Genomic DNA, 14,677 nt, shown 5'->3' with positions numbered 1-14,677 from the left:
ACCCGTGGCATTCATTGTCATGCATAGGATTGCACTGAGTTCCATCTTAGCTTTATGATCGTCCAGCTGGTCACGCAGCAGTTGCTTCAAACCCTGTTCATAGAAGCAGCACAGGTTTCTGGACAGAGCATTCTTAGCTAGACGACCTCAGGAGAAAAAGTGACCTTCTGTGAATCAATCTCACCTTTACACTGCAGAAAAATTAACGTTTTAAGTGCTTTTTTTTTGTCAACTGGTGAGAAACTATATAAGATTCTGGTACACTTGTTTTATTTTACCTTTTAAGCAGCTCTTAATTACTCTTTCTCACATTAGATGCAAAAGCATTTAGAGTTGGTCTAAACCTGTTCCTACTTCAGCTACTCTGTTTCAATTTTTCCCAGTGACAGAGGCCAAGGGGATGAAAAATGCGACTGTGAGGCTCTCTGGAGCAGAGAATAGGGCTGGGACTGAGATCTTGAACTTGTCTAGGAATAGTCCTGTGTCTCTGTAGGTTCTATGGCATATTGCAGCAGCCTCAAACTGCTGGCCCAGAAGGGCCTGAGTTTCCTGGAAACTCTTTTTCTTACCTGCCAGTACCCTTCCAATACTCTGGACACCCAGCAAGCCGCAGATGTCTGTAAATGGACACCTGGAGTGAACCCTCTCTCTTCACTCTGTTTGAAGAGCATCTGTCAAAGTGAAGAGTGAGTCTCTTGGGAAGCTTTGGGGCTGCTCTGCAATAGCTATCTGCAGGCATACTCTTACCTTCTGGAAAGCATTGGGAAACTCCAAGTAGCTTGTTTCTCACTGCAAATTTCTAAAACACCAGCTTTGCAAAAACATGAGATTCCAAGACTTTCTGGGGATTTTTTTTTTTTTAAATGGAATTTGTGGTGTTCTGTAAATTGATGGATACGGTTGCCCCACAATATATTAGGAGACATAAGTATAACTAGAATGCACAAAGCAGTAGTGAAATAACTGTGAATGGAAACTCACATCAAACATTAAGTTTATCTAATAAGAATCATAGAATTATAGAATCATTTAGGTTGGAAAAGCCCTTTAAGACCTCAGCCAAGATTGCTGATAAGTGATGGAAAGTGGCTTGGTGAACACTTCTGCCAGCCCCCTCAGTAGCATTGGGTAGATCCCATCTGGCCCTACAGACTTACGCGTCTAGATTTGGAAACTAACCAAATGTAAGCTTAGAACGATGACTTAAAACGTGCAACCACTCCTCTGTGAGGTAAGGACACTGAATTCTGGAGGGTTTCCTTGGATGGCATCCTGATCCAAGGGCAGAGTCTCCAATTGAGAGCTGCTGCTTCAAGGAACGCTGCCTCAAAGGGATCTCCCAGCAGACGCCAGTTACAACCCAAGGGAAACCAGGGCTTGTGGTCCGATACGGTCAGGTCAGCCCCATTGGTTAAGGTGGTCTCCTAGGCATGCTCGTTACCTGGAGACCCCAGCAGCCACTGCGTGGGCTTGGCTAGAACTTTCAAGGGCTTTCCAGGCACACTCACAGAGAGTTGGTTAAAACAAATTCATTTATTTTCATTACAATAAAAATTATATTGTTATTTACAATGTATCAAATAAAGGGCCCACAGGGCCCATCAGTTCTTTCCAGTGGGATGGCTGGTCCCATCCCCTTATACGTGCTAACAGCACTCTCAGCTGCAATGGCATCTTCAGCTGGACCAGGGCAGACTCCCCAAACTCCCGTCACGCTCAGCTCCTCTCGAGCAGCGTCATCTCCACGCCTCGTTTGTCCACATCTGCGGCGCAGACTCCCCAGGCAGTCTCTGCGATCAGCCTGGCCCAGTGTGCGAAACTGTCGCCCGGGCCCCGTCCGTCTGAGAGGAAAGCAGGTCCTCAGGGTCACGGGCACGGCTGGAGAAGCCTGGGGCCACCAGCACGTGGGCGCAGAGCTGCAGACCTGGCACGTGCAAATTGTCCTGCTGGGTGGCCTCGCCCTCGGTCTGAAAAGCTGCACCTCGACAGCAGCGCAGCTCTCCGGCCGCGCTGTGCTGCTGGTGAAGGCGGCCTCTGCCTACTCCAGGCTCAGGTAGGACACTGAGCTGCCTTGCTGCACTGCAAAAGTCATCTCAGTGCAGATGTTCATCTTGGAGGGGCTTGTCAGCTGGAACCTGCAGGAGTGGGAGGAGGGCAGCACCATGAGCTGGCAGTCGTGCGACTGAGGAAAAAGCAGCCAGGCTGATCTCACCAGCCCTTGGGCCCAGCAGGCGATCTTCTCCACGTCTAAGTAGGAGCACGTGCAGAGGGTACGCAGGAGGTACGAGCTCTGATCCGTCCGCAGCTTGTCCTCGGGATGGTGGAGAAAGCACAAACTGTCCCCCAGCAGCTGCTCCCTCCAGCACATGCACTCCAGCCCCACACGCACGCTGCAGTGCCTTGCTGGCAGCTGCCCCGTGGTGGCCGGCTCCAGGCTGAAAGAGTGCCCGGGGGGTGGCCGCAGGAACACCAGCAGGCGCTAGGAGATGCTGTCCTCATGGATGCGCCAGGTTTCATAGCTGTCATCCATCCCAACGGCTGGCTGCATCTGCGGCATCAAAGTCCTCTTGGAAACCACTTGGCATATATCGAGGAGGTCGCCCACCAGCTTCTTCAGCACCTTGCACGTCTCAGGCAGGCCCTGCACTGGCGATGCACAAGCCAAAGACTTGACACCACTGAGGTCTTCCTCCTCCTCCTCATCTTCCTCCTTCTCCTCCGCCTCCTCGCTGCTGGAGCTGTCCTGCTCACTGCAGCTGACAGAGGCAAAGTTCACTTCCCTGGCCAGCCAGCAGATCTCAGCGAGCAGGACCACGGCTCCTGCCATGGTCAAAAGCAGCCGGTGCTGCAACACAGACCGGAGGAGCCAGTCTTCCCACGTGGAGTTGCTCTGCTCCATCTCCTCCAGCAGCTGAGTCATCTTCTCACGCAGATACTCCTCACGCTGCTGCATCTGCTGGGCCGTGGCCACATCTATCTGATGATGGCCCTTCAGCCCATGCTGGATGGCCAGCACAATCACAAGGAGGCCAAGTCCGGCAGCCATGGCCTGGAGGAGGCAGGAGAAAAAGGGGCTCAGCAGGGCTGGGTGGCAGGGAGCACGGGACCGGGGCAGTGGTGCAGGAGCTGCCTAGAGCTGGGGGCCTGTAGGAGAGGTGGGAGGGAACAAGGGCAGGGTTTGCAAGCACTGCAGGGATGGGAGCCACAGGCTCTTCCCACACAGCGTTTGGGCACTGCTGGCAACAGGCTTGAAGGGGCCGCGGGCCCTGGCTGGAGCCAGCATGGGGCCCGTCCTGCCCAAGCCGCCCTGATGACCAGCCCCTGGCTGGGCTGTGCCCCGTGAAAGGGCAAGGGACACCAGAGCGGAGCCTCCATCGCTGCCACACAACAGCGTCCCGACGCATCCTCAGAGCCTCTCTTGCACCTACCACCACAGGGAGCCCCTAGCACCTCTCTCCCCAGCCCCGAGGGTGGTACCCTGTGGTACCAGCCTGTGGGGCTCGCCTCTCGCTCAGGGTTAGAAACCCCCTGGCCCTCTGTCCCTTCCCCCATTTCGCCCAGCCTTCCCCCTGCATGCTGCACGCACCCGTCGCCCAAGTGAAACTGCAGTGTGGCCACCTGGTGATGCCCCTGGAGACAGGTCCCATTGTGACCCGTCCTCTGTGCTGTCACAGCCACCAGAACAGCATCACCCAGACCGCCAGCCCCACCTTTTGTCCCCACCGCCCAGCTCAGTGGCTCCTGGCCGTCACACCCAGTACAAACCCATCCGGCAGGAGCGAACTCACAGAGACTCTCTTGACAAAGCGGGCAGACGCCCCCCAGATCCGGAACCGCAAGAAAACGGGGACTGTAGGTGGATGGCCCTCACTTACGTAGAGAGGTGCAAAGTTTTCTCGGCCCCCCGCGTCTCACTCCCAGTTGTCTTGAAAAGAAGTGCTACCAGCCCTTCGGCAGAGACAGACTCCTCCTCCCTCCTCTCCTCTTGGACTGCTTCTGCTGGGGCAGCATTTGCCTTGAGAACCTGGACCATCAAGCGAAACGCACAGCGTGTCCCTGGCGCAAGTGGAAAAGATCTTGTGGCTCCTCTCTCTGGCTACCAACTTGCCCCCTGCAAGGGCAAGCGAGGGGGCTGCAGAGGCCATGCTGGGGCCCACATCTCTCCGCTCCCCTGAGCTTTCCCCGGTTCAGGAGACCCCCCTGTACACCGTGCTGTAGTGCTCTGCTGCAGATCGTGCCTCCCAGAAATGTTGTCTGTACTGCATGAGTGCATGCCTTGACACCCAGCACCCTCAAGAGCTTCCTTTAGCCCTGCTGCATATGTGCCAAGACTGACACAAATGCCGTGTTTCTGTCGGTTCAGCGTGTGCAGAATCCTACATCCCATGTGCCTCCTGTCCAAAGCCACCGGGAGGCAAAAAGGTCACTAAGCGGGAGCGTGCCCTCAAGTCCCTTTCCATGTTAAGTCTCTCTTGTGGAGGTGCTGGGGACCTGAGGTCTCAGGTGGAGGGAACATAGACTCATCAAATCGTTTACATTAGAAAAGACCCTTAAGATCATCAAGTCCAACTGTAAACCTAACACTGCCAAGTCCACCACTAGACCATGTCCCTGAGCGCCATGTCTACGTGTCTTTTAAGTACCTCCAAGGATGGTGTAACTGGTTCGTAGGATTCCTATGCACAAAGTTCACCCAGCATATGATATTTTAAAAACGCAACAGTATTTATGGCTCCACTATAGCCTTGCATAAGCAGTTACCAGCATAAGCAGTTACAGTTCCTAGCATCAGCCGTTACCAGCGTATTTTTTGTGAGAGTCTTACCCATCTGACTACGCCGGAGACACCGCTGAGCAGGAGGGTGATGATCAGCGGGGTCAGAGCAGAGAAGGGAGGTAGGCGCAGCACCTTCAGGGCGTCCCCTGTTGTTCGTAGAGTGCTCTGGGTCCTTTCTCTCTCCTCCGCTCCGAGCCGCCTCTGTTTATCCCCTCAGCAGATTCAGTGGCAGAGCACTGACCAGGTGTTGGTGCACGCGTGGCCAGCGCACGCAGCAAGGCCTGCCAAGTGCGTGTCCTGCTGGCTAACAGCGGCTCCCGGATAGCAGCAACACACTGCTCAATAACAGCCCTCCTAGCTCCCCTCTCCGAGATAACAGCCCTCCTAGCTCCCCTCTCCAAGGTCGCATTCTCACAGCTGTGTGCAGCTTGTGATTTCCCACAGTGGCCCTACACGGGCCAGCACTGAAATCCCTCACACATGGCACCGCGTGGTCCGTAGTTGGGACACTGTGGTATTCCACAACCCGCACTCTTAGGCTTGTAATTTCCCACAGTAGCCTTACCTGGACCATCACTGAAATCCCTCACAGAGATGGTGATGCCACCACAGGGCAGCCTGTTCCAATGCTTGACAACACTTTCAGTGATGAAATTTTTCCTGATATCACTCTATAAACTCTTTGCAGCAATTGTTATTATCTGATTGAGCCCAAAGAGGGGAAAAACTTGCATATCTGGGGGTCGTCAGGTGGCCAAAAATTGGGCATCATTCGTTTTGTGCATTTTAGTATCCCTATATTTTGTTATCATTATCATCTTCCTCTGCTCTCCTAGTACACTGTCTTCATCTCAACCCACGAGTTCTCCTTTCTTCCCGATTCTCTCCCAAACCCCACTGAGGAGAGGCAGGATGAGTGCGGCTGCATGGTACCTGACTGCTGACTGGGGTTAAACGAAGTCAGAGGCAAGCTTCACTTCCTGGGCCACCCAGCAGACCTCAGCAAACAGGACCATGGCTCCTGCAATGGTACAAAATGGCCACTGCTGCAACACAGAAAGGAACGTGGCTTGGCACGCGTACGTCCTCCGCTCAAACTCCTGCAGCAGCCGAGTCAGCTCCTATGCAGCTGCTCCTCACACTGCTGCATCCTCTCAGCTGTGGCCACATCTGTCTGGTGGTTGCACTTCAGCCCGTGCTGGCTGGCCAGTGCAGCTCACATGAGGGCGATTGCCACAGCCATGGCCTGGGGGAGGTGGGAGAAAAGAGGTCTCAGCAGGTCTGGGTGGGAGGGAGCATGGAACTAGGGCAGTGGGGCACGAGCTGCTTGGAGCTGGAGGCCAGCAGGAGAAGGGGGGAGGCTTATCTGGTCCATCACTTTCCCCCGCACCGAGGTCAGGCTGTAGCTCGCCAGATCCTTCTTCTGGCCCTTCTTGTAGATAGGTGTCACTTTTCATAATCTCAGATCCCATCTGGCCCCAGGGACTTGTGTGTGTCTAAGGGAAACAGCAGGTCGCTAACCATTTCTCCTTGGATTACGGGGGCTTCATTCTGCTCCCCATTCTCATCTTCCAGCGCAGGGGGCCGAGTACCTGGAGAACAACTGGTCTTCCTGTTAAAGCCTGTGGCAAAGAAGGCATTAAGTACCTCAGCCTTTCTCGCTAACTTTTGCCCCACATCCAAGCAAGGATGGAGATTCTCCTTAGCCCTCCTTTTGTTGTTTTTATTGCCTGTTATGGCAGTCGTCAGATTAAGTTCCAGTTGGGCTTTGGCCCTTCTAATTTTCTCCCTGCATAACCTCATGGCATCCTTGTAGTCCTCCCGAGTTGCCTGCCACTTCTCCCAAAGATCATAACCTCTTTCTTTTCCTGAGTTCCAGCCAAAGCTCTCCAGTCAGCCAGGCCCCTCTTCTTCCGCACCGGCTCCTCTTTCAGCAGATGGGGATGGCCTGCTCCTGCACCTTTCACATTTCCTTCTTGAAGAATGACCGGCCTTCTGGGACTCCTTTGCCCTTCAGGACTGCCTCCCAAGGGACTCTCTCAACCAGGCCCTTACACAGGACAAAGTCTGCCCTCCAGAAGTCAAAAGTGGAACTTCTGCTAACACCCGTCCTTCGTTCTCTCGGTATCAAAAACTGCCATTTCATGACCATTCTGACCAAGATGACCTCCAGGCGCAACATCACCCACAACTCCTCCTCTGTTTGCAAACCACAGGTGCAGAACAACGCCTTTTCTCCTTGGCTCCCCAACCAACTGTGACAGGAAGTTATCTTCCACACACGCCAAGAACCTCCTAGTCAAAACTTTGCTCCATGTGCCTGTGACCTTAGGCAGGCCACTCACATGAATTCAAAATGCCTGCTCTGCCGCCCGCTGAGATTGTCACAGTTTAAAGCTGATCGGGGCTACGCAGAGAGACTACGCAGTGTCTCTCTCACTGCCCCCCACCCTCCAAGAGAATACGGAGAAATAATATGAGAAAACAGGCTCGACGTTTCAGATAAGGAGAGGGAGAAATCCTTAAAGTTACCGTTTCAGGCAAAAGAGACTCGACTCGGGGAAAACTATTCACATACGCAGGAGTTACGAGTTCTGATCCGTCCGCAGCTTGTCGTGGGGGTGGTGGAGAAAGCACAAACTGTCCCCCAGCAGCTGCTCCCTCCAGCACATGCACTCCAGCCCCACACGCACGCTGTAGCGCCTTGCTGCCAGCTGCCCCGTGGTGGCCGGCTCCAGGCTGAAAGAGTGCCCGGGGGGTGGCCGCAGGAACACCAGCAGGCGCTAGGAGATGCTGTCCTCGTGGATGCACCAGGTTTCATAGGTGTCATCCATCCCAACAGCTGGCTGCATCTGCGGCATCAAAGTCCTCTTGAAGCCTCTTTGCACATACTGAGGAGGTCGCCCGCCAGCTTCTTCAGCACCTTGCACGTCTCAGGCAGGCCCTGCAAAGGCGATGCACTCTCCTCCGCCCTCCAAGAGAATAGGGAGAGATAATATGAGAAAAAAGGCTCGAGGTTTCATAGAATCATAGAATCATAGAATCACATGGTTGGATGGGACCTATAAGATCATCTAGTCCAACCGTCTTCCCACTACCATTGCTGCCACAGCTACTAAACCATATCTTGTAGCTCCTCATCAAGCCGCCTCTTGAACACTGCCAGGGACGGCGACTCCACCACCTCCCTGGGCAGGCCATTCCAGTGCCTGACCACTCTTTGGGAGAAAAAGTTTTTCCTCACGTCCAATCTAAACCTCCTCTGGTACAGCTTGTGGCCATTTCCTCGGGTCCTGCTTGTTGCCTGGGAGAAGAGGCCAAACCCCTGCTCATCACAACCTGCCTTCAGGAAGCTATAGAGTGCAATGAGATCTCCCCTGAGCCTCCTCTTCTCCAGACTAAACAATCCCAACTCTCTCAGCCGCTCCTCATAAGACTTGTGCTCCAGACCCCTCACCAGCCTTGTTGCCCTTCTCTGGACACGTTCCAGGGCTTCAATGTCTTTCTTGTAGTGAGGGGCCCAAAACTGAACACAATACTCGAGGTGCGGCCTCACCAGCGCCAAATACAGGGGGATGATTACCTCCCTGCTCCTGCTGGCCACACTATTTCTAATGCAGGCCAGGATGCCGTTGGCCCTCTTGGCCACCTGGGCACACTGTTGGCTCCTGTTCAGCTGAGCATCAACCAACACCCCCAGGTCCCTTTCCTCTTCACAGTCCTCCAGCCACTCAGCTCCGAGCCTATAGCGCTGCATGGGGTTATTGTGGCCAAAGTGCAGGACCCGACACTTGGCCTTGTTGAACCTCATCCCATTCAGCTCAGCCCAGCGATCCAGCCTATCCAGATCCCTCTGAAGGGCCTCCCTACCCTCAGGCAGATCAACACCACCACCCAACTTGGTGTCATCTGCAAACCTACTGAGGGTACACTCAATCCCCTCGTCTAGGTCATCAATAAAGATATTGAACAAGGTGGGCCCAAGTACCGACCCCTGGGGGACACCACTTGTAACAGGCTGCCAGCTGGACTTGACTCCATTGACTACTCCCCGCTGGGCACGGCTCCCTAGCCAGTTCTTTATCCAAAGAACGGTATACCTACCCAGTCCACGGGCAGCCAGTTTCCCTAGGAGAATACTGTGAGAGACCGTGTCAAAGGCTTTGCTGAAGTCCAGGTAGACCACATCAACAGCCTTTCCCTCATCCACCAGTCTGGTCACCCAGTCGTAAAAGGAAATGAGGTTGGTCAAGCACGACCTGCCTTTCGTGAACCCGTGCTGGCTGGGCCTGATCCCCTGGATGCCACTCATATGCCGAGTGATCTCACCCAAGATTATTTGCTCCATAGACGCTCCCAGATTTTGCTCCCAGATTTGTCTGGGAGGCTAGGGGCGGCTGGACCAACCTCTCACACACCGGAGCGTGGTTTTGCTCATATTCTCGGGAACAGAATTAAGACTCAAAACGGAGTCAAGTGCCAGGTAACTTTATTGACCCGACAAGAAGATTGTAAATGGAAGAGAAAGGAGATAAAGGAAAGAGGGGAAAGAGTTTTGGTTGCAATAGCTACCACCACAGAGCTGCAGCGTCCCGACAGTTCAGTTCGCTCGATGGGGGAACGATCCGTCCGGCGTTGGTCGTCTCGATGTCGATGTCGGTTCCGTGGATGTGTATTCCGGCGAATGTGTATTCCGTTGAGTGAATGAAGTGAAGAGAAGAAGAAGTGTAGAAGTGTAGAAGTGTCTTCCGTTGAAAAATGTTCCCCTTTTTATGTTGGTTGTTTTAATTGTATTTTAAGAGCTGGTTTTCCCAGCCGCACCCCTCACCTGGCGGTGATATGCATGCCCATTACCGGGCGATCCATTACCGGGCGATATGCATGCCCATTACCGGGTGATATGTATCTCTGGGCCCATGGCGGGTAGGGCTAGATTTCTCAACCAGCTCTGCATTCAGGTTCGCAAGACAACAGGAGTTGCCTTGCAAGATAACGGGAAGCCATTGCTCGGGTGGTGGTTTGCTGTTTCAACAATGTTGAGACAAATTTTTGACACAGTCTATTACACCACCCCGTGGCTCAACATTGTTGCCTCAGGGACGGAGTTCCGTGGTGGCAGAAATGATAGAGGAAAGGAAAGAGAAAATTAAAAAAAAAAGAGAAGAGAAGATGAATAAAAGAAGAAAAAAAAGATATATTCAATTCTAAACATTATTGTTTGTCAGGCAAGTTACAAAACTAAAAGAAAGAAAGGTTCTTTCCTAAACTTCATGACAGTACAAAGAGACATAAATGCTAACTAAAAGCAATAATTAAAAAAAGAAAAAAAAATTCTCTTAACTATCTATGTAAATGATCTTAACATATCTAAATCTAATTAACAACACTTATGTTATCTTATAAAACTAAAAATTTGTCCCAGGCAGAGTTTGAGGCTTATGGCTCCGGGGAATCAGAAGAAGCAAGTAATTGTTTACAAGGACAGTCACAAGGTAAACAAAGATAAACCAACAAAACTATAGCAAAGCACAACATCATAAATGCCTCAAGATAGGGCACCATCGAAATGTTAAGCATTTTGTTCATTTTTGCAACCCTTTTTTTCTTTGGCAAAACAGTTCAGTCTTTGCTTTTTGGTGAGCCTGGTGACCAAGTCCTTGTGGAGCTTGTGGCTGTGCAATCCTGGTCCACCGGAACTGGGGCCTGGATACGCAGCAGGAAAATGGATTTCCCTGCCTCCACCTCAGAGCACAGTCAATAAACAATAACACTATAAATTTGCTGTCAATTTTATATCACCCCATGGACCCATGGTGGTTCACAAAAAAAACCAAGAAACCAACCAAACAAACAAAATCTCATATCATTCCATCGTCTAGCGATGTTGAGACATTAATTAAACATTTCAGTCTCTATCAGGTACACAGGAGGTACGAGCTCTGATCCGTCCGCAGCTTGTCGTGGGGGTGGTGGAGAAAGCACAAACTGTCCCCCAGCAGCTGCTCCCTCCAGCACATGCACTTCAGCCCCACACGCACGCTGCAGCGCCTTGCTGCCAGCTGCCCCGTGGTGGCCGGCTCCAGGCTGAAAGAGTGCCCGGGGGGTGGCCGCAGGAACACCAGCAGGCGCTAGGAGATGCTGTCCTCCTGGATGCGCCAGGTTTCATAGCTGTCGTCCATCCCAACAGCTGGCTGCATCTGCGGCATCAAAGTCCTCTTGGAAACCACTTGGCACATTCCAAGGAGGTCGCCCACCAGCTTCTTCAGCACCCTGCACGTCTCAGGCAGGCCCTGCACTGGCAATGCACAAGCCAAAGACTTGACACCACTGAGGTCTTCCTCCTCATCTTCCTCCTTCTCCACCACCTCCTCGCTGCTGGAGCTGTCCTGCTCACTGCAGCTGACAGAGGCAAAGTTCACTTCCCTGGCCAGCCAGCAGATCTCAGCGAGCAGGACCATGGCTCCTGCCACGGTCAAAAGCAGCCGGTGCTGCAACACAGACCGGAGGAGCCAGTCTTCCCACATGCAGTTGCTCTGCTCCATCTACTCCAGCAGCTGAGTCATCTCCTCACGCAGATACTCCTCACGCTGCTGCATCTGCTGGGCCGTGGCCACGTCTTTCTGATGATGGCTCTTCAGCCCGTGCTGGATGGCCAGCACAATCACAGGGAGGCCAAGTCCGGCAGCCATGGCCTGGAGGAGGCAGGAGAAAAAGGGCCTCAGCAGGGCTGGGTGGCAGGGAGCACGGGACCGGGCCAGTGGGGCAGGAGCTGCCTGTAGGGCAGGAGCTGGGGGCCTGTAGGAGAGGTGGGAGGGAGACAGGGCAGGCTTTGCAAGCACTGCAGGGATGGGAGCCACAGGCTCTTCCCACACAGCGTTTGGGCACTGCTGGCAACAAGCTTTAAGGGGCTGCAGGCCCTGGCTGGAGCCAGCGTGGGGCCCGTCCTGCCCAAGCCGCCCTGATGACCAGCCCCTGGCTGGGCTGTGCCCCGAGAAAGGGCAAGGGACACCAGAGCGGAGCCTCCTGAGGCCCCGTTGCTGACACACAACAGCGTCCTGACACATCCCCAGGGCCTCTCTGGGCACATGCCACCACAGGGAGCCCCGAGCACCTCTCTCCCCAGCCCCGAGGGTGGTGCCGTGCCCTGCCCTGAGGGGCTCGCCTCTCCCTCGGGGTTAGAAACCCCCTGGCCCCTCCTCTGTGCTCTCACAGCCACCAGAACAGCATCACCCGGACGGCAGGCCCCAGCCTTTGTCCCCACCGCCCAGCTCAGTGGCTCCTGGCCATCACACCCAGTACAAACCCATCCGGCAGCAGGGAGCTCACAGGGACTCTCTTGACAAAGCAGGCAGACGGCCCCCATTGGTTAAGGTGCTGTCGTAGTTTAGCCCTGGTCAGGACCAGACTACGCCTTCTCTCTCTCACTCCCCCCCACCCTCCAAGAGAATAGGCAGAGATAATATGAGAACAAAGGCTCCAGGTTTGAGATAAGGACAGGGAGAAATGCTTAAATTTACCGTTAGGGGCAAAGCAGACTGGACTCGGGGAAAACTATTCACTGATTGCTAAAAAACAGCAGGACAATGAGACCGAGAACAAGATAACCTGCCCCCACCCCTCCCTCTTCCCGGGCTTCACATTATCTCTACCACCTTCCCCCACCCCCTGAGCGGCACAGGGGGGGAAGAGGGAATTGGGGTTACGGTCACGCGTTGTTATACGCTGCTGCTTTGGCGTAGGGGGAACAACTCCTCACATTCCTCCCCTGCTCCAGCGTGGGGTCCCACCCACAGGCCACAGTCCTTCATGAAACTGCTCCGGCATGGGTCCTCTCTTCCACGGGGTGCACTCCCTCCAGAACGGCTGCCCCAGCGGGCCCCCCACGGGCCACAGCCTCCTTCAGGCATCCACCTGCCCCAACGTGGGGTCCTTCACGGGCTGCAGGTGGATCTCTGCTCCTCCGTGGAGCTCCATGGGCTGCAGGGGGACAACCCGCCTCACCACGGGCTGCACCAATGTGGGCTGCAGGGGAACCTCTGCCAGGAGCTGCATTACTCCTGCCCCTCCTTCTTCACTGACCTTGCCGGCTGCAGCCGTTCCTCTCACCACAAAAATTCTTCACCACAGGCAGGCTGATGCCTCTCAGCATCTCTTCACGTCTCATCTCCTCTCCACTTCTTGCAGCCGGGCCGGGCTGAGTCGGGCCCAGTCGGCCGCCCGGCGGCAGGCCAGAGGCTGAGGCCTGCAAGGCCCACAAGGCTCGCGCCTCCCCCTCTCTGCCCCTGCTCAGCGTCTTCACATCTTCTCTCCTATTTATTTTCTGGTTTCCCCTTCTTAAATACATTAGCACAGAGGCATTATCACGCAACATTCTGCTACCAGTTGGCTCGGCCTCAGCCAGCAGCGGATCCGCCCTAGGCTCGGCCGAGTCCACTGAAGAAAGGGGAACCACTTCTAGAGCAGCTTGTTCCAGAAGCTGCCACCTTAGCCCCCCCTCACTAAATAAAACCAGAACAAGGTGTTTCTTTCCATCTGTACTATTAGTGTCTTTGGTACACAGTCAACCTCACCTACTTGGCAAAGTTAACTTGCTTTTTTCCTAATCATTGAATCCAAGGGTGTTTGCTCGAAGAGAATCTGCAGTACAACATTTTGTAAAAAAAAAAATTATTCAGTGGGCAAATATCTCATAGATGAACCCGTGGCATTCATTGTCATGCATAGGATTGCACTGAGTTCCATCTTAGCTTTATGATCGTCCAGCTGGTCACGCAGCAGTTGCTTCAAACCCTGTTCATAGAAGCAGCACAGGTTTCTGGACAGAGCATTCTTAGCTAGACGACCTCAGGAGAAAAAGTGACCTTCTTCTGTGAATCAATCTCACCTTTACACTGCAGAAAAATTAACGTTTTAAGTGCTTTTTTTTTGTCAACTGGTGAGAAATTATATAAGATTCTGGTACACTTGTTTTATTTTACCTTTTAAGCAGCTCTTAATTACTCTTTCTCACATTAGATGCAAAAGCATTTAGAGTTGGTCTAAACCTGTTCCTACTTCAGCTACTCTGTTTCAATTTTTCCCAGTGACAGAGGCCAAGGGGATGAAAAATGCGACTGTGAGGCTCTCTGGAGCAGAGAATAGGGCTGGGACTGAGATGTTGAACTTGTCTAGGAATAGTCCTGTGTCTCTGTAGGTTCTATGGCATATTGCAGCAGCCTCAAACTGCTGGCCCAGAAGGGCCTGAGTTTCCTGGAAACTCTTTTTCTTACCTGCCAGTACCCTCTGGACACCCAGCAAGCCGCAGATGTCTGTAAATGGACACCTGGAGTGAACCCTCTCTCTTCACTCTGAAGAGCATCTGTCACAGTGAAGAGTGAGTCTCTTAGGAAGCTTTGGGGCTGCTCTGCAATAGCTATCTGCAGGCATACTCTTACCTTCTGGAAAGCATTGGGAAACTCCAAGTAGCTTGTTTCTCACTGCAAATTTCTGAAAAAAACAGCTTTGCAAAAACATGAGATTCCAAGATTTTCTGGGGATTTTTTTTTTTTTTTAAATGGAATTTGTGGTGTTCTGTAAATTGATGGATACGGTTGCCCCACAATATATTAGGAGACATAAATATAACTAGAATGCACAAAGCAGTAGTGAAATAACTGTGAATGGAAACTCACATCAATCATTAAGTTTATCTAATAAGAATCATAGAATTATAGAATCATTTAGGTTGGAAAAGCCCTTTAAGACCTCAGCCAAGATTGCTGATAAGTGATGGAAAGTGGCTTGGTGAACACTTCTGCCAGCCCCCTCAGTATCATTGGGTAGATCCCATCTGGCCCTACAGACTTACGCGTCTAGATTTGGAAACTAACCAAATGTAAGCTTAGAACGATGACTTAAAAC

At 52.9% G+C, this 14,677-nt stretch overlaps 1 pseudogene; it reads right to left on the bottom strand.

Annotated features, from left to right (window-relative positions):
• Positions 1–2,038: 2,038 nt before the first annotated feature.
• LOC147600889 (inositol 1,4,5-trisphosphate receptor-interacting protein-like 1) lies at positions 2,039–3,046 on the bottom strand (annotated as a pseudogene).
• Between the last annotated feature and the right edge of the window lie 11,631 nt (positions 3,047–14,677).

Source organism: Chlamydotis macqueenii, chromosome 4 (genome assembly GCF_036417535.1).
Source record: "Chlamydotis macqueenii isolate bChlMac1 chromosome 4, bChlMac1.mat, whole genome shotgun sequence".
Taxonomy (NCBI): Eukaryota; Metazoa; Chordata; class Aves; order Otidiformes; family Otididae; genus Chlamydotis; species Chlamydotis macqueenii.
Note: the sequence above shows the minus strand (reverse complement) of the source record. Positions and strands in the feature narration are given on the sequence as shown.